This window comes from Somniosus microcephalus, chromosome 7 (assembly GCF_052327205.1).
Source record: "Somniosus microcephalus isolate GS21.2 chromosome 7, FLI_Smic_1.0, whole genome shotgun sequence".
Taxonomy (NCBI): domain Eukaryota; kingdom Metazoa; phylum Chordata; class Chondrichthyes; order Squaliformes; family Somniosidae; genus Somniosus; species Somniosus microcephalus.
This window is the reverse complement of record NC_140993.1, coordinates 237,132,145-237,157,164: the sequence shown is the minus strand read 5'-3', so window position 1 is coordinate 237,157,164 and position 25,020 is coordinate 237,132,145. Positions and strand designations below refer to the sequence as shown.

Here is a 25,020-nt window from a genome sequence, read left to right as displayed (position 1 = left end):
GGAACGCCCTTCTTTGGATTAAAAATGGAGACAAGAGGCTGGTGATCAGTCAGCAAGGTGAATTTTTGCCCGTGCAGATAGTGATTGAACTTTTTCACTCCCCTCACTAGGCTGAGGGCCTCCCTGTCAATCTGGGCATAGTTACGCTCGGCTGAGGTTAGTGATCGTGACGCAAAGGCTATTGGCCTCTCTGAGCCGTCCGAGAATTTGTGCTATAGCACCGCTCCAATGCCGTAGGGTGACGCATCACATGCCAACCGAATTGGTAATGCTGGGTTGTAATGGGCCAATACCTCTTTCGATGTGATTAGTGTTTTGCTCTTCTGGAAAGCTCATCTACATTCGTCACTCCACTTCCATGGCACCCCAGTTTGCAGTAGGGTGTTCAGTGGGTGTAGTATTGTAGACAAATTTGGCAAGAACTTATGGTAGTAGTTTACCAGCCCAAGGAACGACCTCAGTTGTGACACATTTTCCGGTGCTGGAGCCTTGACTACTGCCTCAATCTTCTCTGGGGACTTATGTAACCCCTCTTTATCGATAACGTGGCCACAATACGAGATTTGTTTTCTAAAAAACTCGCATTTGGGGCGGTTAGCTCGGAGCCCATATTCCTGCAGTCTAGTGAGCATCTGCTCCAGGTTGGCAAGGTGATCACTGTCATTTTCGCCCGTGACCAGGATGTCGTCCAAATAACACTGGGTCCCTGGGATCCCTTGCAGGACTTGTTCCATTGCCCTCTGCCAAATAGCCGGAGCTGATGCTACCCCGAATACCAGCCGGTTGTATTGGTGTTGGGTGTTGATTGTGAGGTATTTTTTTGATGCTTCTTCTACCTCCATTTGCAGATACGCCTGGGCCAGATCAATCTTAGTGAAGCGTTTCCCTCCAGATAGCGAGGTGAAAATATCTTCAATCCGCGGAAGTGGATATTGTACGGTGTGAAGGACCAGGTTCACTGTTACCTTAAAGTCCCCACGGATGCGAACCTTCTTTGGTTCCCCAGGCGTGCTGCTCAACGACTTTTTCATCACAGGGACGATGGGTGTAGCCCACTTGCTCCAGTCTACCTTGGACAGTACACCTGAATGTTCCAGACACTCCAGCTCTGCTTCGAGGGCTGGGCGGATCGCATAAGGCACCGATCTGGCCTTAAAAAATTTTGGGCTTGCGTTTTCTTCAATTTTAATCGTCGCTGTCATGCCTTTTAGTGTTCCGAGTCCTTGCTGGAACACTTCTTTCACATCAGTTAGGATCTTTGACAGTCGCCCAGGTGTGATGTCATCATCCTTTTTGTCAGCCACAGTCAGTGCTTGTATGGAATGCCAATCCAGTTGTATTTTCCGGATCCATTCACGTCCCAGTAATGGTGTTCCTCCATCTTGCAATACATACAGGTCTAGTTTTGGTGTTTCCTTACCGTTATATATAACGGTCACCCTTATTTTTCCTTTGGGGTAGACTTTTTGCCCTGTGTACATCTTCAAAATAATTTTTGTGTCTCTCAAGGGTATGTGTGAGAATAGCCGCTCGTAGTCCCGTCGGTTTATGACTGTTAGGGCTGATCCTGTGTCCAATTGCATCATTACCTGGACTCCTGCTATCTAGAGAGTGACCCAAATGGTTCGGTGATCCTCCGTTGTGATCACATTATGTAGTTTCAGACAACTCAGTTCCCTGCTTTCGGAGTCATTATCACTCTTTTTTTCATCTGAACTATTCTCCGTCATCTTATGTACCTTCTGGTACTTTCCTTTGATAGGTTTCTTATTGCTGGTTTTCTTTCCCGACCTGCAGACTCATGCTATGTGTCCTACTTTTCCACACTTTCTGCACATTTTGTCTTTGAACCAGCAATCATTGTGGTCGTGTGTTGTTCTGCCGCAGCGATAGCACTTCTCTGTTCTATATGACATTTCGTTTGTGCCATATTCTTGCGGTCTCTGTTGTATCTCTGCAGCGCCCCGTGCTGCTGCTTCATATGATACCGCAATGCTGAAAGCCTTTTCTAGCGTAAGGTCCTTTTCAGATAAAAGCCGTTTCTGGGTTCCTTCACTTTGAAGCCCACACACAAACTTGTCCCTTAAGGCATCTGTCAGTCCCGCTCCAAACTGGCAGTGTTTCGATAGTTTGCGCAGTTCTGTTAAATAATCAGCATTGCTTTCATCCTTATGCTGGTTCCGTTTGTGAAACTTGAACCTTTCTGCTATCAGCAGCGGTGTGGGGTTTAAATGTTCCTTTAGTATCGTTACTATTGTAATGTATGTACCTTTAAGGGGAGAACTACTTTTTACAGCTCCTGTATACTGTAGTACCGGCAGTGACCACACCTGTATATAAAATCCTGAGTAGTGATCTGTACAGATAGTTCTAGATTAACCCTCATTCAGTAAACACCTGTTGATCATTCCCTGCAGTCTCTTGTCTAATTATTGAAGGACACAACATGAAGATACACGGATCTAACATTGGCGACGAGCAGATTCAAACCTACCTGCAACTCTGCATCACCTCCCAGGGATTCGCTCCTGGAGAACAGTGGACGAAGGCCGAGTCCAGAAGCACGGGCGTCGACCACGGGAAACCCCCCAGTCATCCAGCGGAGATTTGAGCATCGCAGGGGAGGCTGTCGAGAGCCAGGCTTGGCTTTCCAGTCACGGTGGTCCAGCGAAACAGGCTGGCAACAGGTACTGCGCAGACCCTTCCCGGACAGCGGTGGCTAGAGCTGACCGACGGCACAGAAAAAGGTCGAGCAGCGTCGACGGGGGAGAGAGAGAGGGTAGAGCGCACAGGGCGCAGCTGGTGTTCAGGACCGAGCGGCGTCAACGAGGGAGAGAGGCGAGAGAGAGCAGAGCGCAGCCGGTGTTCAAGGGCCGAGCAGCGTCAACGGGGGAGAGAGGCGCGCAGGAAAACGCGCAGAGTGCAGCCGGTGTTCAAGGGCCGAGCAGCGTCAGCGGGGAGGAAAGGAAAGCACGGGAGACGCCATTTTAAGCCAGTCCAACCACACCCAAAAATGCCGAAGAGTGGCAGTATCACAGCGTTCGACAATGAAGTCGAAGATTGGACGACATATGTCGAATGCATAGAAGTATGCTGCAAGGCGAATGAAGTGCCAGATGACAATAAAGCGCTGGTGTTGTTGAATTCAATGGGTGCAAAAACGTATGGCTTACTGCGAAACCGAGTAACATCAGAGAAGCCAGTAGAAAAGGATTTTGAAAACATAGTGTCAATCCTACAGGACCACTTAAACCCCACACCGCTGCTGATAGCAGAAAGATTTAAGTTTCACAAAAGGAACCAGCATAAAGATGAAAGTGATGCTGAGTATTTAACGGAACTGCGCAAGCTATCGAAACACTGCCAGTTTGGAACGGGACTAGCAGGTACTTTAAGGGACAAGTTTGTGTGTGGGCTTCAAAGTGAAGGAACCCAGAAACGGCTTCCATCAGAAAAGGATCTTACGCTGGACAAGGCTTTCAGCATTGCAGTATCACACGAAGCAGCAGCACGGGGCGCGGCAGAGATACAATGGAAACCGCAAGAATATGGCACAAATGAAATGTCATACGGAACAATGAAGTGCTATCGCTGCGGCAGAACAACACACGACCATAATGATTGCTGGTTCAAGGACAAAGTGTGCAGACAGTGTGGAAAGTAGGACACATAGCAAGAGTCTGCAGGTTGGGAAAGAAAACCAGGAGCAAGAAATCTCCACAGGAGATGTACAAGAAGGTACATAAGGTGACGGAAAGTAGTTCAGACGAACAGAAAAGTGAGACAGACTCCGGAAGCAAGGAGCTGGGTTGTCTGAAACTACATAATGTGATCAAAACGGAGGATCAGCAAACTATCTGGGTCACGCTGAAGATAGCAGGAGTCCAAGTGAAAATGGAATTTGTAAAGTCCGCGCCTCAATAATACACGGACTTCGGGAGAACAGTTTAACAGGCACTTTACTGAACAGGAGGCAGCTTGAAACTGAAACTACAGAAGCCTGCTAGGGCCTTTTATACAGGGGTGGTCACTGCCGGTGCTGCAGTCTAAGAACAGTTATTCCCTTAAAGGTACATACACAACAATTCCTCCCCTTTTAGATAAACAGTACATAACATTCATTTAACAACTAAATAATAACTAATTACAATTACAATTACAATTTTCTCAGTAATATATACATCAATTGAAATAGTCATTTATAAGTTCAGTCTTTGAGGAGGCTTCCTGATCCGGACTGGATAGCGCCTTTCTCGAGTATCCTGTTCTGGCGGTGGAGTCAATTCTGGCTCATTGTCATTGGTTGGTTCGTCAGCTTCCAATACCCCTGCTTCTGAGGTAGACGCAATCTGTACTTCGGGCTCATTACCAGGTGCATATGCTTGTGGTACAGGTTTGGCTTGTTCCTGTGACTCTAGAATCTGGTCAGCATGGCGTCTCACGATGCTCTCTCCAACGTCCACTGTGTACATTAGTGGTCCTTGCTGTGTGCATATCGTGCCTGGCTGCCATTTTTCTGTTCAGTAGTCGCGGGCCAAAACTGGTTGCCCTATCTTGAAGCTCCTGGTTGGCTTCTCATTTATGTGCTGGAACTGCTTATCCTCAACATCTCGTCTTATGTTTGGTTTGAGCAAATCCAAGCGACATCTTAGTCTCCGGTTGAAAAACAGTACGGCTGGAGTTTGGTTTGTTACTGCATGTGTCGCATTCCGGTAAGCAAACAGGAAGTTATCCACCTTGTGTTGCAGTGGTATGTCATCATTATACATTGCCTTTATGGCCTTTTTAAAGGTCTGAACAAACCTCTCAGCCAATCCATTTGTGGCTGGATGATATGGGGCAGATGTGTAATGTTTCACCCCATTATTCTTCAGGAACCTCCAGAAATCCTCAGACACAAACTGTGGGCCATTGTCGGAACAGATCTGTTCTGGCAACCCATTCCTGGCGAAGATGGTCCTTAGGACTGCAATAGTTTTCTCCGTGGTGGTGGAGGACATTTTAATGACCTCTGGCCATTTCGAATGGGCGTCCACAGCGATTAGAAACATTGAGTCCATAAATGGACCAGCGAAATCAATGTGTACCCGTTGCCATGGAGATGAGGGCCACGCCCATGGATGTAGCGGGGCCTGTGCTGGAGCGTTTTGGACCTTCTGGCATCCTGTGCATCTCTTGGTCATATCCTCGATTTCTTTATCGATTCCCGGCCACCACACAAACGCCCTGGCTAGGCTCTTCATTTTTACTCCTCCCAGATGACCCTCATGAAGCTCATTGAGCACTCTATCTCTCAACTTGGGAGGAATTACCACTCGGGATCCACACATCAAGGTTCCCCGGCACACTGACAGCTGTTCTCTCCTTGGCGAGAATGCTGGCAACAGTGAGTCGCCATATGCTGGCCATCCCTTCACCGTCAAATCATAGACCCGAGAGAGTGTCGGGTCATTTCGGGTTTCCTTCTGAATACTTGCGTTTGTAACAGGCAAACATTCGACTATGGTCGCATGGAATATCTCCACAGGGTCCACTGCAGGTGCTTCTTCCGCCGTAGGCAACGGTAGGCGCGACAGCCCATCAGCGTTTCCATGTTGTTTCGTAGCTTTGTACTCTATGTCATACTGATGTGCCCCTAGAAAAAGTGACCATCTTTGCAGCCGTTGCGCCATCATCTCCGGAACGCCCTTCTTTGGGTTAAAAATTGAGACCAGGGATTGATGATCAGTCAGTAGGGTGAATTTCTGCCCGTGCAGGTAGTGATTGAACTTCTTCACCCCCCACACCAGGCTGAGGGCCTCCCTGTCAATCTGGGCGTAGTTACGCTCGGCTGAGGTTAGCGAGCGCGATGCAAAGGCTATTGGCCTCTCTGAACCATCATGGAATTTGTGTGACAGCACCGCTCCAATGCCGTAAGGTGACGCATCACATGCCAACCGAATCGGTAGTGTTGGGTTGTAGTGGGCCAATACTTCTATTGAAGTGATTTGGCATTTACATTCCTGAAAGGCACATTTACACTCATCACTCCATTTCCATGTTACACCAGTTTGAAGGAGGGCGTTCAGTGGGTGCAGAATTGTAGATAAATTCGGCAAGAACTTATGGTAGTAGTTCACCAACCCGAGGAACGACCTCAGTTGCGACACATTTTCTGGTGTTGGAGCCTTGACTACAGCCTCAATCTTGTCTGGCGACTTATGCAACACTTCCTCATCAATCATGTGGCCACAATACGAGATTTGTCTCCTGAAGAACTCGCATTTGGGACGGTTGGCTCGTAGCCCATATTCCTGCAATCTCGTGAGCACCTGTTCCAGGTTGGCAAGGTGTTCATTGTCATTTTCGCCCGTAACCAGGATGTCGTCCAAATAACACTGGGTCCCCGGGATCCCTTGCAGGACTTGTTCCATTGCCCTCTGCCACATAGCCGGGGCCGATGCTACCCCAAATACCAGTCGATTGTACTGGTAAAGGCCTTTGTGAGTGTTTATCGTGAGGTACTTCCTAGATGCTTCCTCCACCTCCATTTGTAGATACGCTTGAGCCAGGTCAATCTTTGTAAAATGTTTCCCTCCAGATAGTGAGGCGAAAATATCTTCTATCCGCGGAAGCGGATACTGTACTGTGTGCAGGACTGGGTTCACAGTCACCTTGAAGTCCCCACAGATGCGAACCTTCCTTGGCTCCCCAGGCATGCTGCTCAATGCTTTCTTCATTACAGGAATGATGGGTGTGGCCCACTCGCTCCAGTCCACCTTAGACAGCACCCCCGAACGCTCCAGACTCTCCAGTTCAGCTTCCACAGCTGGGCGTATCGCGTATGGCACCGGTCTGGCCTTGAAAAATTTTGGGGTTGCGTTATCCTCAATCTTTATGGTTGCCTTTACTCCTTTTAGAGTCCCAAGTCCTTGTTGGAACACCTCTTCCGCATCAGATAGAATTTGTGACAGACGTCCAGGTGCGACGTCATCATCTTTTTTGTCAGTCACAGTTAGTGCCAGAATGGAATGCCAATCCAATTGTAGCTTTCGGATCCATTCACGTCCATGGTGGTCCTCCATCTCGTAGTATATACATGTATAGTTTCTGTGTTTCCTTTCCGTTATATTCAACTGGCACCCTTATTTTTCCTCTGGGGTAGACCTTTTGACCCGTGTATGTCTTCAATACAATGGACGTGTCCTTTAAGGGTATGTGTGAAAATAGCCGCTCATAGTCTCGTCGATTCATGACAGTTAGGGCTGATCCTGTGTCCAATTCCATCTTCACTGGGGACCCTGCTATCATGAGGGTGACCCAAATGGTTCGGTAATCTTCTTTTGCGATCACGTTGTGTAACTTTAAACAACTTAGTCGCCTGCTCCCGGAGTCCTTATCACACTCCTGATCTTCTGAACTACTATCTGTCAGTTTCTTTACTTTGCTGTACTGTTCCTTAGTAGTTCTTGTCGTGTTGGTCTTCTTTCCCGACCTGCAGACTCTTGCTATATGTCCCATTTTCCCGCATTGCCTGCATATTTTGTCTTTAAACCAGCAGTCCTTCTGCTCATGGGTTGTTCTGCCGCAGCGATAGCACTTTTCAGCTCCATACGCCATTTCATTAGCGCTGTATTCTTGTGGTTTCTGTTGTATTTCCGCAGCTCCCCGTGCTGCTGCTTCGTAGGATACTGCCACGCTGAAAGCCTGTTCTAGCGTCAGGTCCTTTTTTGAAAGTAGTCGTTTCTGGGTTCCTTCACTCTGGAGCCCGCAGACAAACTTATCCCGTAAGGTGTCTGCCAGTCCTGCTCCGAACTGGCAGTGCTTCAATAACTTGCGTAGTTCCGTAAGATAGTCAGCATTGCTCTCATCTTTGTGCTGGTTTCTTTTATGGAACTTGAATCTTTCTGCTACCAGCAGTGGTGTCGGGCTTAGGTGTTCCTGTAAGATATGAACAATCCCCTCAAAACTTTTCTCCATTGGTTTAGCTGGGGTAGTTAAATTCCGCAATAGGCCGTACGTACTCGCACCCATCAGATTTAATAACACTGATGCCTGCTTTCCATCAGCCACCTCATTTGCCTTGCAGTACACTTCAATTCTTTCCACATACGTGGTCCAGTCTTCTACCTCGTTGTCGAAAGCAGTGATACTGCCACTTTTTGGCATCTTGGGCGATTTAAAATGGCACCTCCCGCGCTTTTGCTTCTTCCCCAATGGAATAAAATGGCGCCTCCCGTGCTTTTGCTTCTTCCCCTTACTGCCACGCTGCTCCTAGCGTTCTACGGGGCAATGGCGGCGACCCACAGCTTCGGCGCGTCTCGCTTTCCTTCCCCCCCGTTTAGTTTCTCTCCGCTGTCCTGCTATCGAGCACCGACCACGCTCCACCCTCTCTCTCTTGTTTTCTTTTCCCTGCGACGCTGAGCGGCCCAATTTGTAGAGCCGCTCGATCGAGCTTGAGCCCGCCGCAGTCCGGAAGGGTCAGCACGCTACCTGCTACCAGCACGATTCGCTGGAACCACAGTCTCTCCCGCAATTCTCCGAACACCGATGGATTCTTTGGGCAGTTGCTCTCGGTCGACGCCCGTTGCTCAGACTACGACCTTCCAGGACCTTCCTTTCAGGAGAGATCCCCGTGAGATGATGCCACACTGCAGGTGAGTTCGAACTTACTCGTCGCCACTGTAAAGTCCGCGCCTCAATAATACACGGACTTCGGGAGAACAGTTTAACAGGTACTTTACTGAACAGGAGGCAGCTTGAAACTGAAACTACAGAACCCTGCTAGGGCCTTTTATACAGGGGTGGTCACTGCCAGTACTACAGTGTAAGGCCAGTTATTCCCTTAAAGGTACAAACACAACAGAATTGGACACAGGATCAGCTCTAACAGTCATAAACCGAAGGGACTACAAGCGGCTATTCTCACATATACCCTTGAGAGATACAAAGATTGTCTTGAAGACGTACACGGGGCAAAAAGCTAACCCCAAAGGAAAAATAAGGGTGAACATTATATATAACGGCAAGGAAACACCAAAAACGGACCTATATGTATTGCCAGATGGAGGACCACCACTACTAGGATGTGAATGGATCCGGAAGATACAGCTAGATTGGCATTCCATACAAGCACTGACTGTAGATGCCAAAAAGGATGACGACGTCACACCTGGACGACTGTCAAAAATGCTAACTGATGCACAAGAAGTGTTCCAGCAGGGACTCGGAACACTAAAAGGCATAACAGCGATGATCAAAATAGAGGAAAATGCAAGCCCAAAGTTTTTTAAGGCCAGACCGGTACCTTATGTGATCCACCCAGCCGTCGAAGCAGAGCTGGAAGGTTTGGAACATTCAGGAGTACTGTCCAAAATGGACTGGAGCGAGTGGGCTACACCCATCGTTCCTGTAATGAAGAGGTCATTGAGTAATACGCCTGGGGAACCAAAGAAGGTTCGCATCTGTGGGGACTTTAAGGTGACAGTGAACCCAGTCCTTCACACTGTACAATATCTGCTGCCGCGGATTGAAGATATTTTCGCCTCGCTATCGGGAGGGAAACACTTCACTAAGATTGATCTGGCCCAGGCGTACCTGCAAATGGAGGTAGAAGAAGCCTCAACACAGTACCTCACGATCAACACTCATAAAGGTCTCTACCAATACAACCGGCTGGTGTTCGGGGTAGCATCAGCTCCGGCTATTTGGCAAAGGGCAATGGAACAAGTCCTGCAAGGGATTCCAGGGACCCAGTGTTATTTGGACGACATCCTGGTCACGGGCGAAAATGACAGTGATCACCTCGCCAACCTGGAGCAGGTGCTCACTAGATTGAAGGAATATGGGCTCCGAGCTAATCGCCACAAATGCGAGTTTTTCCAGAAGCAGATCTCGTATTGTGGCCACGTTATTGATAAAGAGGGGTTACATAAGTCCCCTGAAAAGATTGAGGCAGTCGTCAAGGCTCCAGCATCGGAAAATGTGTCACAACTGAGGTCGTTCCTCGGGCTGGTGAACTACTACCATAAGTTCTTGCCGAATTTGTCTACAGTACTACACTCACTGAACACCCTACTGCAAACGGGGGTACCATGGAAGTGGAGTGACGAATGTAAACGAGCTTTCCAGAAGAGCAAAGCATTGATCACATCAAAAGAGGTGTTGGCTCATTTCAACCCAGCACTACCAATTCGGTTGGCGTGTGATGCATCACCCTATGGCATTGGAGCGGTGCTGTCGCACAAATCCCCGGACGGCTCGGAGAGGCCAGTAGCCTTTGCGTCTCGGTCACTAACCTTAGCCGAGCGTAACTACGCCCAGATTGACAGGGAGGCCCTCAGCCTAGTGTGGGGAGTTAAAAAGTTCAATCACTATCTGCACGGGCAGAAGTTCACCTTGCTGACTGACCACCAACCACTTGTCTCCATCTTTAATCCAAAGAAGGGCGTTCCAGTGATGACTGCGCAACGGCTACAAAGATGGTCCCTTTTTCTAGGGGCGCACCAATATGAAATCGAGTATAAGGGCACGAAACAGCATGGAAACGCTGATGGGCTATCACGCCTGCCACTGCCTACTGCGGAGGAAGCACCAGCAGTGGATCCTGTCGAAATATTTAATACGACTATAATTGAATGCTTGCCAGTAACGAATGCTGGTATAGAGAAGGAGACCCGAAATGACCCGACACTGTCTCGGGTATATGATTTGACGGTGAAGGGATGGCCAGCACATGGCGACTCACTGTTGCCAGCATTCTCATCCAGAAGAGAACAGCTGTCAGTATGCCAGGGGACCTTGATGTGTGGATCCCGAGTGGTAATTCCACCCAAGTTAAGGGAGAGAGTGCTCAATGAGCTTCACGAAGGTCATCTGGGAGTGGTGAAAATGAAAAGCCTTGCTAGGGCTTATGTGTGGTGGCCGGGGATCGATCAGCAAATCGAGGACCTGACAAAGAGCTGCTCAGGATGCCAGAAGGACCAAAATGCACCACCACATGCCCTTCTACACCCATGGGAGTGGCCCTCATCTCCATGGCAACGGGTGCATATTGATTTTGCTGGTCCATTCATGGACTCAATGTTTTTAATAGCCGTGGATGCGCACTTGAAATGGCCTGAGGTGATCAAAATGTCCTCCACCACCACGGAGAAAACTATTGCAGTCCTACGGACCATTTTTGCCAGGAACGGCTTGCCAGAGCAGATTTGCTCTGATAACGGACCACAGTTTGTGTCCGAAGAGTTTCGAAGATTTATGAAAAGGAATGGGGTAAGGCATTACACATCCGCCCCGTATCATCCAGCGACAAATGGATTGGTTGAGAGGTTTGTACAAACCTTTAAGAAAGTAGTAAGGGCCATGTGCGATGACGACATTCCACTGCAGCATAAGGTGGACAATTTCCTGTTAGCCTACAGAAATGCGACACATGCAGTCACCAACCAGGCCCCGGCCATGATGTTCTTTAACCGAAGGTTGAGATCTCGTCTGGATTTGCTCAGATCAAATGTACGAAGAGATGTTGAGAATAAGCAATTCCAGCACATCAATGAGAAGCCGACAAGGAGCTTCAATGTAGGGCAACCAGTCTTGGCCCCCGACTACCGAACAGAGAAATGGCAACCAGGAACGATATGCACACGACAGGGGCCACTAATGTACACAGTGGATGTTGGGGAGAACATTGTGAGACGCCATGCTGACCAGATCCTAGAGTCACAGGAACGAGTCAACCCCATGTCTCGCCCATACGTACCTGGTGATGAACCCGACGTACAGGTAGCATCTACCCCAGAAACAGTAGCATCGGAAGCGGATGAACCAACCGACGACAGGGGGCCAGAATCGCCTCCACACCAAGAACAAGACACTCGGGAAATGCGCAATCCAGAAAGGATCAGGAAGCCTCCCCAAAAACTGACTTTATAAATAGACTATTTTCAGCTAATGTTGCATGTTAAAAGTGTTAATTGTAATTAGTTTGATATTTAATTGTTAAATGAGTGTTATGGACTGTTAATCTAAAAGGGGAGGAATTGTAATGTATGTACCTTTAAGGGGAGAACTACTTTTTACAGCTCCTGTATACTGTAGTACCGGCAGTGACCACACCTGTATATAAAACCCTGAGTAGTGATCTGTACAGTTATTTCTAGAGTAACCCTCATTCAGTAAACACCTGTTGATCGTTCCCTGCAGACTCTTGTCTAATTATTGAAGGACACAACATCAAGATACACGGATCTAACAACTATGTCTTCAAAACTCTTTTCCATTGGCTTCATTGGGGTTACTAGATTTCGTAATAAACCATACGTCTTTACACCCATTAAATTTAACAATACCGACGCTTTCTTGTCATCTGACACCCCATTTGCCTTGCAGTACACCTCTATTCGTTCGACATATGTAGTCCAATCTTCGACTTCATTGTCAAATGCGGTGATACTGCCACTCTTCGGCATTTTGGGTGTGGTTTAAAATGGCATCTCCCAATGGCTTAAAATGGCGTCTCCCGCGCTTTCCTTCCTCCCCTGCTGCTGCCGACGCCGCTCCCGACGGTTCTCATGGCAATGGCGGCGCCCTGTAGGTTTTGCGTGCTTCTCCTGCGCTGCTGCCAAAGCCGCTCTCGGCGGTCCTCATAGCAATGGCGGCGCCTCGCGGGTTTCTGCGCGTCTCTCTCTCCCTCTCTCCGACGCTGCTCGGCCCCTGAACACCGGCTGCGCCCTGTGCGCTCTGCCCTCTCTCTCTCTCCCCCGTCGATGCTGCTCGGCCCTTTGCTGTGCCGCTCGGTCGGGCTCTAGCCCGCCGTTGTCCGGGAAGGGTCTGCGCACTACCTGTTGCCAGCCCATTTCGCTGGACCACCTCGACTGGAAAGCCAAGCCTGGCTCTCGACAGCCACCCCCGCAATTCTCGAGTCTCTGCTGGATGACTGGGTGGTTGCCCGTGGTCGACGCCCGAGTCTCTGGCCTTGACCTCCAATCCACTGATCTCCAGGAACGAATCCCCGGGAGGTGATGCAGAGTTGCAGGTAGGTTCGAACCTGCCTCGGCGCCAATGTTACGTCTGTGTATAAGAAGACGCAGACTGCGGTACAATAGGTGTTTACTCAACGTGGCTCAGACTGCAACTGATCTGTACAGATTACTACTCAGCGTTATATACAGTTGTGGTCACTGCCGGTACTAGAGTATACATGAGCTGTAAAAAGTAGTTCACCCCTTAAAGGTATATACATTACACGAAGACCTCTATCTGAATAGTGGAGAGACCCAGACCTCTATCTCAATATTGGAGAGGCACAGACCTCTGTCTGAATAGTGGAGAGAGGCAGACCTCTATCTGTATAGTGGAGAGCCATAGACCTCTACCTGAATAGTGGAGAGGTACTGACTATCTGAATAGTGGAGTGGCACAGATATCTATATGAATATTGGAGAGGCACAGACCTCTATCTCAACAGTGGAGAGGTACAGACCTCTGTCTGAATACTGGAGAGAGACAGAACTCTATCTGAATAGTGGAGAGGTACAGACCTCTATCTGAATACTGGAGGGAGTGTCGAAGTCTCGACTCCGAGTAAGACTCTGAAACAAACTGTACCGTCAGATAAGCAAAGCTTTATTTTACTTGCATACAAGTGTATACAAGGAGAGAGCTGCCTGGACAAAGGCTAGGCCAACATCTCTAAAGGACATCAGCAAATGCAGCATATTTATACACTCAAACAAGCAAGCGTTCCATAGATCACGTGTAATGGTATTGTATCATCTTAAACACATTAAGAGTTTAAACAAGGACAATCAAAAGATCAGCAGGACAGAAATGTCTTCAGACAAAGTTAGTTAATTATATTCTGTCAGGAGGTTTTGTTTGAATCTTGTTACCAAAAAATGATTTGCTCACTCATGTCTGATTATCATATTTATATAGTGAAGAACACAAGTTCAATATGATCATGTATAAAGAGAAACGAGATTGACCTTTAACAGAATTGTTTTCATTCTTTGGCTAGATATCATTAGCAGTGCGGTTACCCAATAGTTCTGCAATGTATTGTTCTGGCAGGTTGTGATTAACTTAATTGCAATAGGTCAGAAGATTACGTTAGTTGCTGCTGACTTGGTTTTAGTCCACAGGCGATGGTACAAAAATACATTAGATGTCAAGTATCCCATCATGCACTAGTAAGGGCAAAATCATATTTCCACATTCCCTCCTTTTGTCCTTATCAAGGACAACCTAGTCTAGCAAGATTACATTTAATCTTTCCTTCTCCATCAAATAGGTCCTTGATCTGTACCTGCATCATTACTTTAACTGGTTCTGCATAATAACTGTGGCCAACGCTTGGTCCTCTACTCTTACTCTTATCCAGGCACAATGAGCTTACTGGTCTCCCTATCCCAGATGTATTGGTGAGGACCAGGGAGGGGAGCTGTCTAGCATGGTCATACTTAGGCTGATACCATCCTTTGAGGGTGTCCAAATCGTACCCTGCCGAGGTCCAATGCCTTTGCCAGTTTTCATCTACTATAATCTTTTTGGGGCCATTTAACTCATACTTGGTAATACTCCCATTTTGGCGTAAAATCCATTCCATCATCTCTGACTCATTGAAGGGGATAGTTCTTAATGGAATTCCCCCTTTACTATGTATGGGAACATGGGCACAAACCCAACAGCTGGAAGCGCTTATCGTTGTTGCGTATGTGTATGCCATATACAAAAATGTATTTATATACAATTCGGGCATTGCAGGTATTATAAGTGTCCCAAGGAAACATAGTCCTAATGTCCAGTTCCATTTACTGATGGGGTTGGTGATTCCTTTTCCTTGTTTTCTGGAGCTCTTTTGCAGTGGGAAGCGTGGATCCATGTTGGTCTCTCTTTCACCTTTACAGCAGTATTAGTTGCTAGGAGTACTTGGTACGGACCTTCGAATCTGGGTTGGAGACCGTTCTTTCTCTTGAATACTTTTCTCTTGAATACTTTCACGTATACTTTGTCTCCTGGTTCTAGGTTATGGCACCTTCCTTCAGCTGGTTCAACCTGGGCTTGCTTGACCTGTTGGTGGAAACTGGAAATACACTTAGTTAAGGCAATGCAATTATTCAACATATGTTCATCCATCTTGTGAATGTCCATCTGCTTGGCAGTGAAGGGTGCAGAAAATGGCAGTCTCTGAGGTCGTCCCATGACGACTTCACGTGGTGACAGTCCCGTCGTTCTGTTTGTTGCTGATCGCCTTACCATCAATGCCAAGGGTAACAGTTCGACCCATTTAAGTCCTGTCTCGCTGCAGAGTTTGGAAAGTTTATTTTTCAGCATACCATTATATTTTTCTACCAGTCCCGCTGACTGTGGATGATAGCTGCAGTAGAAGTGTTGGTTGATCTGTAAAGCCTTACACATTTCTCGCGCAACTGTCCCAGTAAAATGTGATCCATTGTCACTTGAAAGTTGTGCAGGTATACCAAATCGTGGTACAATTTCTTTTAACAAACATTTTGCAACAGTAACTGCATCATTTTTTTTTTTACATGGAAAGGCTTCAATCCATCGTGAAAACACATCTACAATAACTAATACATACTTAAATCCTAAACATACTGGTAATTCAATAAAATCCATCTGTAAATGTACAAAGGGTCCTGTTGGATTTGGGTGGGAGGCAGCCTGTACCTTTTCCGTTTTACCTGGGTTCATTGTTTGGCAGGTAATGCATTGTTCACTAATTTGTTTTGTAATTGTCAATGCCTGGTGAATACCAAGTTTGTGTGATATAGTCTGCCATCCCCCCTTTGCCTGCATGTGAACATGTGGACACATCGGGCAATCCATGGGAGTATTGACTTGGGAGCCACCATGCGGCCGTCATGGTAGACCCATACTCCTTCAGGTGTTTTAAAACAAGAATCGTTCACCCAAGCTAACACTTCGTCCGGACTGGCCTGTAATTGATAGGCCAAAACGTCATCAATTGTGGGTGGGGGATTGTCTGGATCTTGATTTCTAAGAACATATGCAGACACTTGTGACTCTGTATCAGATAGAGCAGCAGCCTTAGCTGCTCGATCCGCCCTATCATTGCCCAAAGAAGCCTGGTCTTGATTGCCTGTATGTGCTTTGCATTTAATAACAGCAATTTTTGTAGGACACTGGAGAGCCTTTAAAAGGTTATCAACTTGTTCAGCATTTTTAACTGTAGATCCTGATGAAGTCAGGAATCCTCTAAGTTTCCAAATTTGACCATAATTATGAGTGACTCCAAATGCATACCGAGAGTCAATATAAATATTCACTGATTTTCCTGTAGCTAAAATACATGCTCTTGTAACGGCAAACAGTTCTGCTTGTTGTGCTGAAAAGAAAGATGGTAGTGAGCATACTTCGATAATTGAATGCTCATCGGAAATGGCATATGCACTTTTTGGCGAGCCCTTTTTGTCTCTGAGGGCTGATCCATCCACATAAAATATAAAATCGCTATTGTCCAGAGGAGTTTCTACAATGTCTATACGAGGCTTAGTGATAAGCTGAGTCACTGATTCACAATGCCTCTTGGGTATGTGATGCAATTAGCAGGTCGTCTACGTACTGTATGAGGGTTAACCCATCGGTTAAGACAATGTCCTGTAAATCATGTTTGAGGCACTGCGAAAAGATAGTTGAGCTTTCTGTATAGCCTTGTGGCAGCCTGGTCCATGTGTATTGGGTTCCTTTGAACGTGAAGGCAAACAGGAACTGGGAATCTTGGTGAATAGGAATGCTGAAGAAGGCTGAGCAGAGATCAATGACCGTATAATACCTTGAATTAGGAGGTATACTGGTCAGGATGGTGGCTGGGTTTGGGACCACCGGGTAGGCAGGGAGAACAGACTCGTTAACTGCTCTTAGGTCTTCAACCAACCCTGACTTATTCTCCACTCCTGTTGAACTGCAGCTTTTGATAGGCGTAGGACCATCTGTCCTAGATCAGAAGATTTGAATTCATGCGCCACTGCTAGTGTACAGTGTGGCTTAGAGTCTTTTACCCTGAATAATTCCCATGCTGTTTGGGTCAACAAGATTGGTGACGCTATTCCTTCTTGCCCAATTAAAATTCTTCGGATTTTAAGTGAATATTTATGATGCAGAAAGGGCTTGTAATTAATTGCCACTTCTAGATCTTCTCCCGTTTTGTCATAATAGGCTATACAGTGCAATTTATCATGCCAATGTCCCAAATTAAACTGCTTCTGGTATTCTGATACTGATCTTGTGACATACTGCCATGCTCCCACAGCCATCAGTAATTGTTTACTGAGGTTGTCATCATGATTAGTCCAACAATACAAAATAGGAGAATTGTGGACCTGCAATGGGTACATCCCGCATCTGTCAGTTGGAACATGTACCTTCAGTCCTTTTTCCGTACATGATATCACTGCTTTCATTTTACACAACAAATCTCTTCCTAATAAGTTGATGGGAACGTCTTCAGATAATAAGAATGCATGCTGTTCATGAAAGTCTTTCATCTGTACATCCAATGGAGTGGGCCATACCATAGTCTGGGTTGTTCCTGAAAGTCCTACACGCTTGACACTCTGATTGGTACAAGGTGCTCCTACTGCATATTGTTTAGTCAAGACCGAATTAGTTGCTCCAGTGTCTACCAAAAAATGGAACTTATGTTCCATTCATATTTAAATTTATAAATGGCTCTTCTTTAGAATTTAACGATACTGCAGGCAATTGTACCACAGCTTGTTGTTCCTGGGCAATGTCTGGGGTGGGCTCTAAGTAACGTCATGCTGAACAATTTGGATTTTGTCCAAACTCTTCGTTTGGGCCACTTTGATTTCCCCAGGGATTGCTAGTTGTCCAATTAGTCTGTGGACGAGTGTGAACCTGGGCTTGGGTATTTCTGTTTCCGGATAAATTTTGTGGACCCTGCCAACCCTGATTTGTTTAACTTTTTGTTGTTTATTCTGTTCCTGATTAATCTCATCCCTCTTTTTATTATGTTTACTAACTTCTATACTTCGTTCGCGTCGCCTCTCTGCTTCCTTTTTCCAATCTGAGAAGGCTGACCAATTTACTTCTTTTTTTCCTTTTCTAGTTGGGTCCCTTTTTATGAGGCATTCCTCTAGACAGGTAATTCTGTCTATGTTAAAGGTGCCATCTGGTGGAAATGGGTATTTCCCATTTCGGGTCCATCTGGACCACCTTGGCAGGTCATTGATTGAAACTTGATCGCAGTTTTGAAAAATATAACAAGCAGGGATGCCTTTCTCTGGGATTTTACTAGATTTGGCACCCTTTTTTTTTACTTAATTGGGACTTTCCTGTTGGTTAGTCTCAACTAGGTGTAATTTCTCTGGCTCGCAATAACCCGTTTCCCCTTTGCGATTTTGCAACCAAGTTGCTGTAAGAGATGAAAAGAAACACGTACTAACAATAACAAGACTAATAATAACTAACGCGACAGACCACACAGGTAAACAAATTAGGTAACTCATTAAAATCTTATACTATATACTGAACAATAGACAATTCTCAGTCTGTGTTATTCGCCACTGCAGAACTGAGTCCTTATACTTTAACGAAATCTCTGAAGGTCTCCTGCCTTCTGCCGCAAGACTCTCTCTCCGGCTTCTTAATCTCCGGGGGACCCACCCCCTACTATCTCTGAAGGTCTCCTGCCTTCTGCCGCAAGACTCTCTCTCCGGCTTCTTAATCTCCGGGGGACCCACCCCCTACTATCTCTGAAGGTCTCCTGCCTTCTGCCGCAAGACTCTCTCTCCGGCTTCTTAATCTCCGGGGGACCCACCCCCTACTATAGTCTTAACTCAATCTCCGGGGGACCCACCCCCACTGCAGTATCAAACTTCTAGCGCTTTTCCTTTTTACCCTTGGTACCTTTCTTAGTCCGGGATCACCCGACTTTACTGTGTCTTATCTGGATGGTCTATTTCAGGGCTCAGGTTTCCGAAATCGTCTCCTTTTCTGATAGACTGAAAGAGGAAATAATTACAAAAATGACAACTCAACCCTGGAAAAAATGAGTCTCAACTGATCGCAGTACTGTAGCCAATAGCAAACAGAACACACTAGTTTTCAGACTGAGAGGGAATCCCTTTGGTGGCTAATGCCGCTTATAACTGGCCAGTTAGAATTCATTCCCAGAAAGATACCGTGTCTTCATCCGTTTACTCACCGGTACAGCAAGCGATCTCGGTGGAACCTCCAAGAAATACTGTCGAAGTCTCGACTCCGAGTAAGACTCTGAAACAAACTGTACCGTCAGATAAGCAAAGCTTTATTTTACTTGCATACAAGTGTATACAAGGAGAGAGCTGCCTGGACAAAGGCTAGGCCAACATCTCTAAAGGACATCAGCAAATGCAGCATATTTATACACTCAAACAAACAAACGTTCCATAGATCACGTGTAATGGTATTGTATCATCTTAAATACATTAAGGCCTAGAAATTCAGTTGGGCGCGCCAGCCGTTAGCGCCTTAGGAGGAGTAGATCTCGAGCGCTAGGCGCTTATCGCCCGGGCGCAGCGCGATCTGTGCCTCTCCCCAACTTCAGGACACATTTAGCGCCGGCGCAAAGTCTTAGCGCGCGCCCTGCTGCGCGCGCAGATCATGACGTCATTTAATAGTGCAACGCCCTTTGTGCGCCCCAAACCGGAACTTCACTCGCGCCGGCCCATTGTGCGCCGGGCGGCCCTAACGACTGTGAAGTGGAACGGTACACAGCCGAGCCGGGCCGCAGGGAGCGCTAATTAAAGGGCACTTACCCTGCACTATAAAGGCCAGCCATTTTGCAGCATTCACTCTTGTGCCACGGTTTTTTGGACAGAGACCAAGGAGGAGAGCTTACTGGTTTGGACCAACACTAGGACAGGTATTTTTGGCTCAGGCCAGAGCTTAGCAATTATCTTTGCCTTCATTGAGAGCTCAGTGTTTGCCAGCATATAATGGGGGCTGCATTGGGTGCCAACGCTGACTTTCAGCCTTATGCCAGAAGGGCTTACAGACGCCGTGAGAGAGTGGCAGCCCTGGCTAGACGCAGAGGAGGCAACAGGCATCGCCAACTGAGGCCTTACCCACCCAGGGTATACCGCCAGCAGTCCTCCTATCTGACCATGTCTGCCGCGATGTGTGTTAGGAGGCTGCGATTCAGAAGGGAGGTCGTTGCAGACATCTGCCAGCTGCTTCACAGAGATCTGCAGCCACAGCTGATGCGCAGGACGTCTCTGTCGGTGGCAGTGAAGGTGACGGTGGCTCTCAACTTCTATGCCACCGGCTCCTTCCAATCCGCTGCTGGGGACATCGCTAACATCTCCCAGTTCGCCGTGCATTGCTGCATCCGCCAGGTGACCGAAGCCCTTTTCACAAGGAGACATCAATTCATCTCCTTCCCCATGACCCTGGACAAGCAGCAGCAGCGTGCAGTGGGATTTGCAAGAATAGCGGGCTTCCCCATGGTGCAGGGCGCCATTGACTGCACGCATGTGGCTTTGCGGGCACCTCTTGAGCATGCCGAGGATTACCGCAACCGGAAGGGCTACCATTCCCTCAATGTACAGCTGGTGTGTGACCACAGGCAGCGCATCCTAGCTGTTAATGCCCGCTTTCCAGGCAGCAGCCACGATGCCTTTATCCTGCGACAGACAACTGTGGCTGACATGTTCCAGGCACAGCCTCCCCCAAGAGGATGGCTTATCGGGGACAAAGGCTATCCTTTGTGTACCTGGCTCATGACCCCGCTCCGCGCGCCCACGACCCCTGCTGAAGAGGCATACAACGAGAGCCATCAAGCGACTAGGAACATCATAGAACAAACAATCGGCGTCCTCAAGCAATGGTTCCGCTGTCTCGATCGCTCCGGGGGAGCCCTCCAGTATTCGCAGGATCGAGTCTCCCAATTCGTCGTCGTTTGCTGCATGCTGCACAACCTGGCTATCCGCAGGACTCAGGCACTGCCACCTCACGTTGGACCACCACCTCAGGAGGAGGAGCAGGAGCAGCATGAGGAGGAGGAGGACGAGGAGTACCAGCCCAGGAGGGAGGCACAATGTCCAAGGGCCGCCCGTCGGCGGCTTATTGAACATCACTTCTAGGCCCCCTGTCAGGGAATGGCATGTGCCAATGAAAGAACATGATTGCAGCCGCTCCGCAAGCCCTCAGCCGGTTAAGGCAACAAACACTTCAAAGATCAAACATGGACAATGTTAATAAATAAAATGCTTTATTGTTCAAACTCAGCTCCCTTCCCACATGAAAACCAAAAACAGACGAAACCCCCAAAAAACACTCAAACAAATTACTCGCTCCCACAACCTGGAGAGGATTAACAAAATAGTGCAACTAAAATGGCCGTCATTCTCGGCCTTCGTAAAAAACAAACATCACATCATCGGCCTTCAAAAAACAAACATGCAAATCTCGGCCTCAAAAAACAAACACAACTGGCCACACATTCGACTATTTGGCCCGCTAGGGCGATGCCTTGGCCATCTTTGTGTGGCCCCTGCCTGCCCTGCTGCTCCTCCTCAAAGTAAGGCCATTGGCTGCTGCAAGGCTGGGGGCAGGCGCCTGAGGGGCACATGTCGTGCCGGCAGATGCCCTTGGGGGTCAGCCTAGTCGAGGTCTGGCCGTCGAGCGGTCGGCTGTTGAATGCTGCAGCTGTGGCTGGCCAGCATCAGTTGCTGCAGTAACTCCTGCCAGCTCCACTGGGGGAGTGGCAGTGGCGGCTGGAGGAATGCGGGCAAGCTGGCGGATGGCAGGCGCTCGCTGGTCGCCTGAGACACTGGCACTCGCCCGGGCCAGCACTGCAGCATGCGCACCAATCTGCCGAGGAACAGACCGCTGTGCTGCTGCAGCGCGCCGGGTGTCCTGGCGATGCCTAGCTGACACAGCGAGTGTGGCAGCAGTGAGTGCCCGTGTTGACCTGTTCACTGACCGCATCAGAGCAGCCATTGACTGGACGGCACCACTGATCACCTGGCCAGTCGCTGCCAGAGCTGCCGCGAATTCCGCCCGACTCGCTGCCTGATCTGCCCGGAATTCCACCCGACTGATGGCCTCTGAGGGCCCGAACTTGGTCACACTCCGAGAGAGGGACTCGATGGCCTCAGGCAACCGTGCCACTGCCGCCATGAGCTCCGTGTGCCGGCGCTCCGATTCCGCGGACAAGTCCTCGAGGCGTTCCATCTCCTCGGCGAAGGCCATCTCCAGACTGGGGGCCGGACTCTCCCTCTGGGGAGAAGGCCGCCGAGCTGGCCGACCCTTCCTGCGTTGCTGTTCGCCGCTGGGCCCAGCAATTGGACTCCCCTCTGACGCATCCCCCCTCTGGGGAGAAGGCCGCCGAGCTTCCACCCCCCTCCCGCGTTTCTGCAGGCCGCAGGTCCCATGAGCTCCCCTCCCCTTCGAAATTTCCGCCACGCTCCCCTCCAGGGAAGACGTGTCCCCTACATTGGCCTGGGTGGCCGCGGCTGAGGGTTCCCCTGATGGGCCGCCTTCCTCTTGCTCCTCCTCCTGCTCCTCTTCTGAGGGGCTGTCACTGGCAAGTTCAGGGACCTCCTCATCACCATCTGAAAGCAGGAAGGCACAAGAGTAGCTTTAGACTGAGGAGAGGGCGTCAGCAAGGGATGCATGAGTGGTGGCATTCAGCGCATTGGTCGGACAGTGGCAAAGGATGTAGATCTGATGCGCAAGTGGGACGAGAGAGGTCCAAACGTGGATGTCCTTACCATTGGTGGCCAGAACAGGGTCGGCATCTCCACATGCAAGAGGGCCAATCACCCGGGCACCCATGATGCGCTCCACGCGATGTTGAAGCTCGGTGAGCGGCTGGATCTGGGGTCGGCCTCCCCTGGTCGCAGTCCGGCTCTTCCGATTATTTGCCAGCTTGGACAGCAAGAGAAAGGACGGCCTCTAAGTACAGTGTGTCGCCCTGATCTTGTGTGCACTGCCTCCCATGATGGAATAGCCTGGCCAGTGTGTCGCCCTGATCTTGTGTGCACTGCCTCCCATGGTGGAATAGCCTGGCCAGTGTGTTAAGTGCAGATTGTGCAATTGATGTTCATGCCTGTCCCATCGCTGCTGGATGAGGGCTGGCCATTAGGGCTTTCAGGTCCCTTTGCCCATAATGTGAGGTGCACATGCAAGGATGAGGAGGTCACTGGAAAGGGTACTCACCCTGACAATCCGCGTGAGGTCATTAAACTTTTTGCGGCATTGGACACCGCTCCTGGGGACCTCGCTGTTGGCTGACAGCTTGCTGGCGACATGCCTCCAGGCTCTCCTGTAGACGCGGAACGGCGCCCTCTTGCCATTGTGCAGGTACAAAACATGGCGCCTCTTCTCCACAGCACCAACCAGCACACTCAGATCACGCTCTGAGAAGCGCTGCGCACGTTCACGGGCCTTCTCCATGGCTTCAGGCGCTATTTGGGTCCAGCAGCAGTGTTCAGGCCTAGCTGCAGGGCTCCACTATCCAGGGCGTGGCAGCAGACACAGTCGACCCTTCCCCCTTAAGAGCTGGCCGGCGCCAGGGTGTCTGCTGTCAATCACGAGATGGCCGCACCTGCGCTGCGCCCGGCCTGGGCGCTCTCGCTCAGCACCTCCGGCTTAGCGCCCAAACAGAGGCGTCCAACACCAGTTTTAGCGCTCGAGCGAACTCTTAGGGCGAAGCTAATGAATATCGGAGAAGTGGCCTCGATTTGGCGGCGGGCGCAAACATTAGCGGCCGCCCCACTTTACCGCCCCAAAAGTGGCTACAATGAATTTCTAGGCCTAAGAGTTTAAACAAGGACAATCAAAAGGTCAGCAGGACAGAAATGTCTTCAGACAAAGTTAGTTAATTATATTCTGTCAGGAGGTTTTGTTTGAATCTTGTTACCAAAAAATGATTTGCTCACTCATGTCTGATTATCATATTTATATAGTGAAGAACACAAGTTCAATATGATCATGTATAAAGAGAAACGAGATTGACCGTTAACAGAATTGTTTTCATTCTTTGGCCAGATGTCATTAGCAGTGCGGTTACCCAATAGTTCTGCAATGTATTGTTCTGGCAGGTTGTGATTAACTTAATTGCAATAGGTCAGAAGATTACGTTAGTTGCTGCTGAATTGGTTTTAGTCCACAGGCAATGGTACAAAAATACATTAGATGTCAAGTATCCCATCATGCACTAGTAAGGGCAAAATCATATTTCCACAGGAGACAGACCTCTATCTGAATAGAGGCGAGCGACAGACCGCTATCTGAATAATGGGGAGGAACAGGTCTCTATCTGAATAGTGGAGAGGCGCAGACCTCTAAATCTATAGTGGAGAGGGACAGACCTCTATCTGAATAGTGGAGAGGTACAGACCTCTGTCTGAATAGTGGCGAGGCAAAGACATCTATCTGAATAGTGGAGAGACACGGACCACTATCTGAATATTGGGGAGGCACATACTTCTATCTGAATAGTGGAGAGAAATGGACCTCAATTTGAATAGTGGAGAGGTACAGATCTCTATCTGAATAGTGGATAGAGAGAGACCTCTATCTGAATAGTGGAGAGAGACAGGCCTCTATCTGAATAGTGGAGAGGTACAGACATTAATCTGAATAGTGTAGAGAGGAGATGTCGATCTGAATAGTGGTGAGAGGCAGACCCCTATCTGAATAGTGGAGTGGTACAGCCTCAATCTGAATAGTGGAGAGGTACAGACCTCGACCTGAATAGTGGAGAGGCACAGACCTCTATCTGAACAGTGGAGAGGTGCAGACCTCTATCTTAATAGTGGAGAGGTACAGACCTCTATCTGAATAGTGGAGAGGCAAAGTCCTCTATCTGAATAGTGGAGAGGCAAAGACCTCTATTTGAATAGTGCAGAAAGAGACTGGCCTTATCAGATTAGTGGAGAGAGACAGACCTCTATCTGAATAGTCGATAGTTATAGACCTCTATCTGAATAGTGGAGAGCGACAGACCTCTATCTGACTAATGGAGAACTACAGACTTCTATCTGAATA

At 48.4% G+C, this 25,020-nt stretch overlaps 1 long non-coding RNA gene across 1 annotated transcript; it reads right to left on the bottom strand.

Annotated features, from left to right (window-relative positions):
- Positions 1 to 13,584: 13,584 nt before the first annotated feature.
- LOC147115163 (uncharacterized) lies at positions 13,585 to 19,385 on the bottom strand. The gene is made up of 3 exons (XR_015079068.1): positions 19,190 to 19,385; positions 18,892 to 18,986; positions 13,585 to 15,064 (listed from the first exon to the last, which is right to left on the bottom strand). It is a non-coding gene; the product is annotated as an uncharacterized LOC147115163 (long non-coding RNA).
- Between the last annotated feature and the right edge of the window lie 5,635 nt (positions 19,386 to 25,020).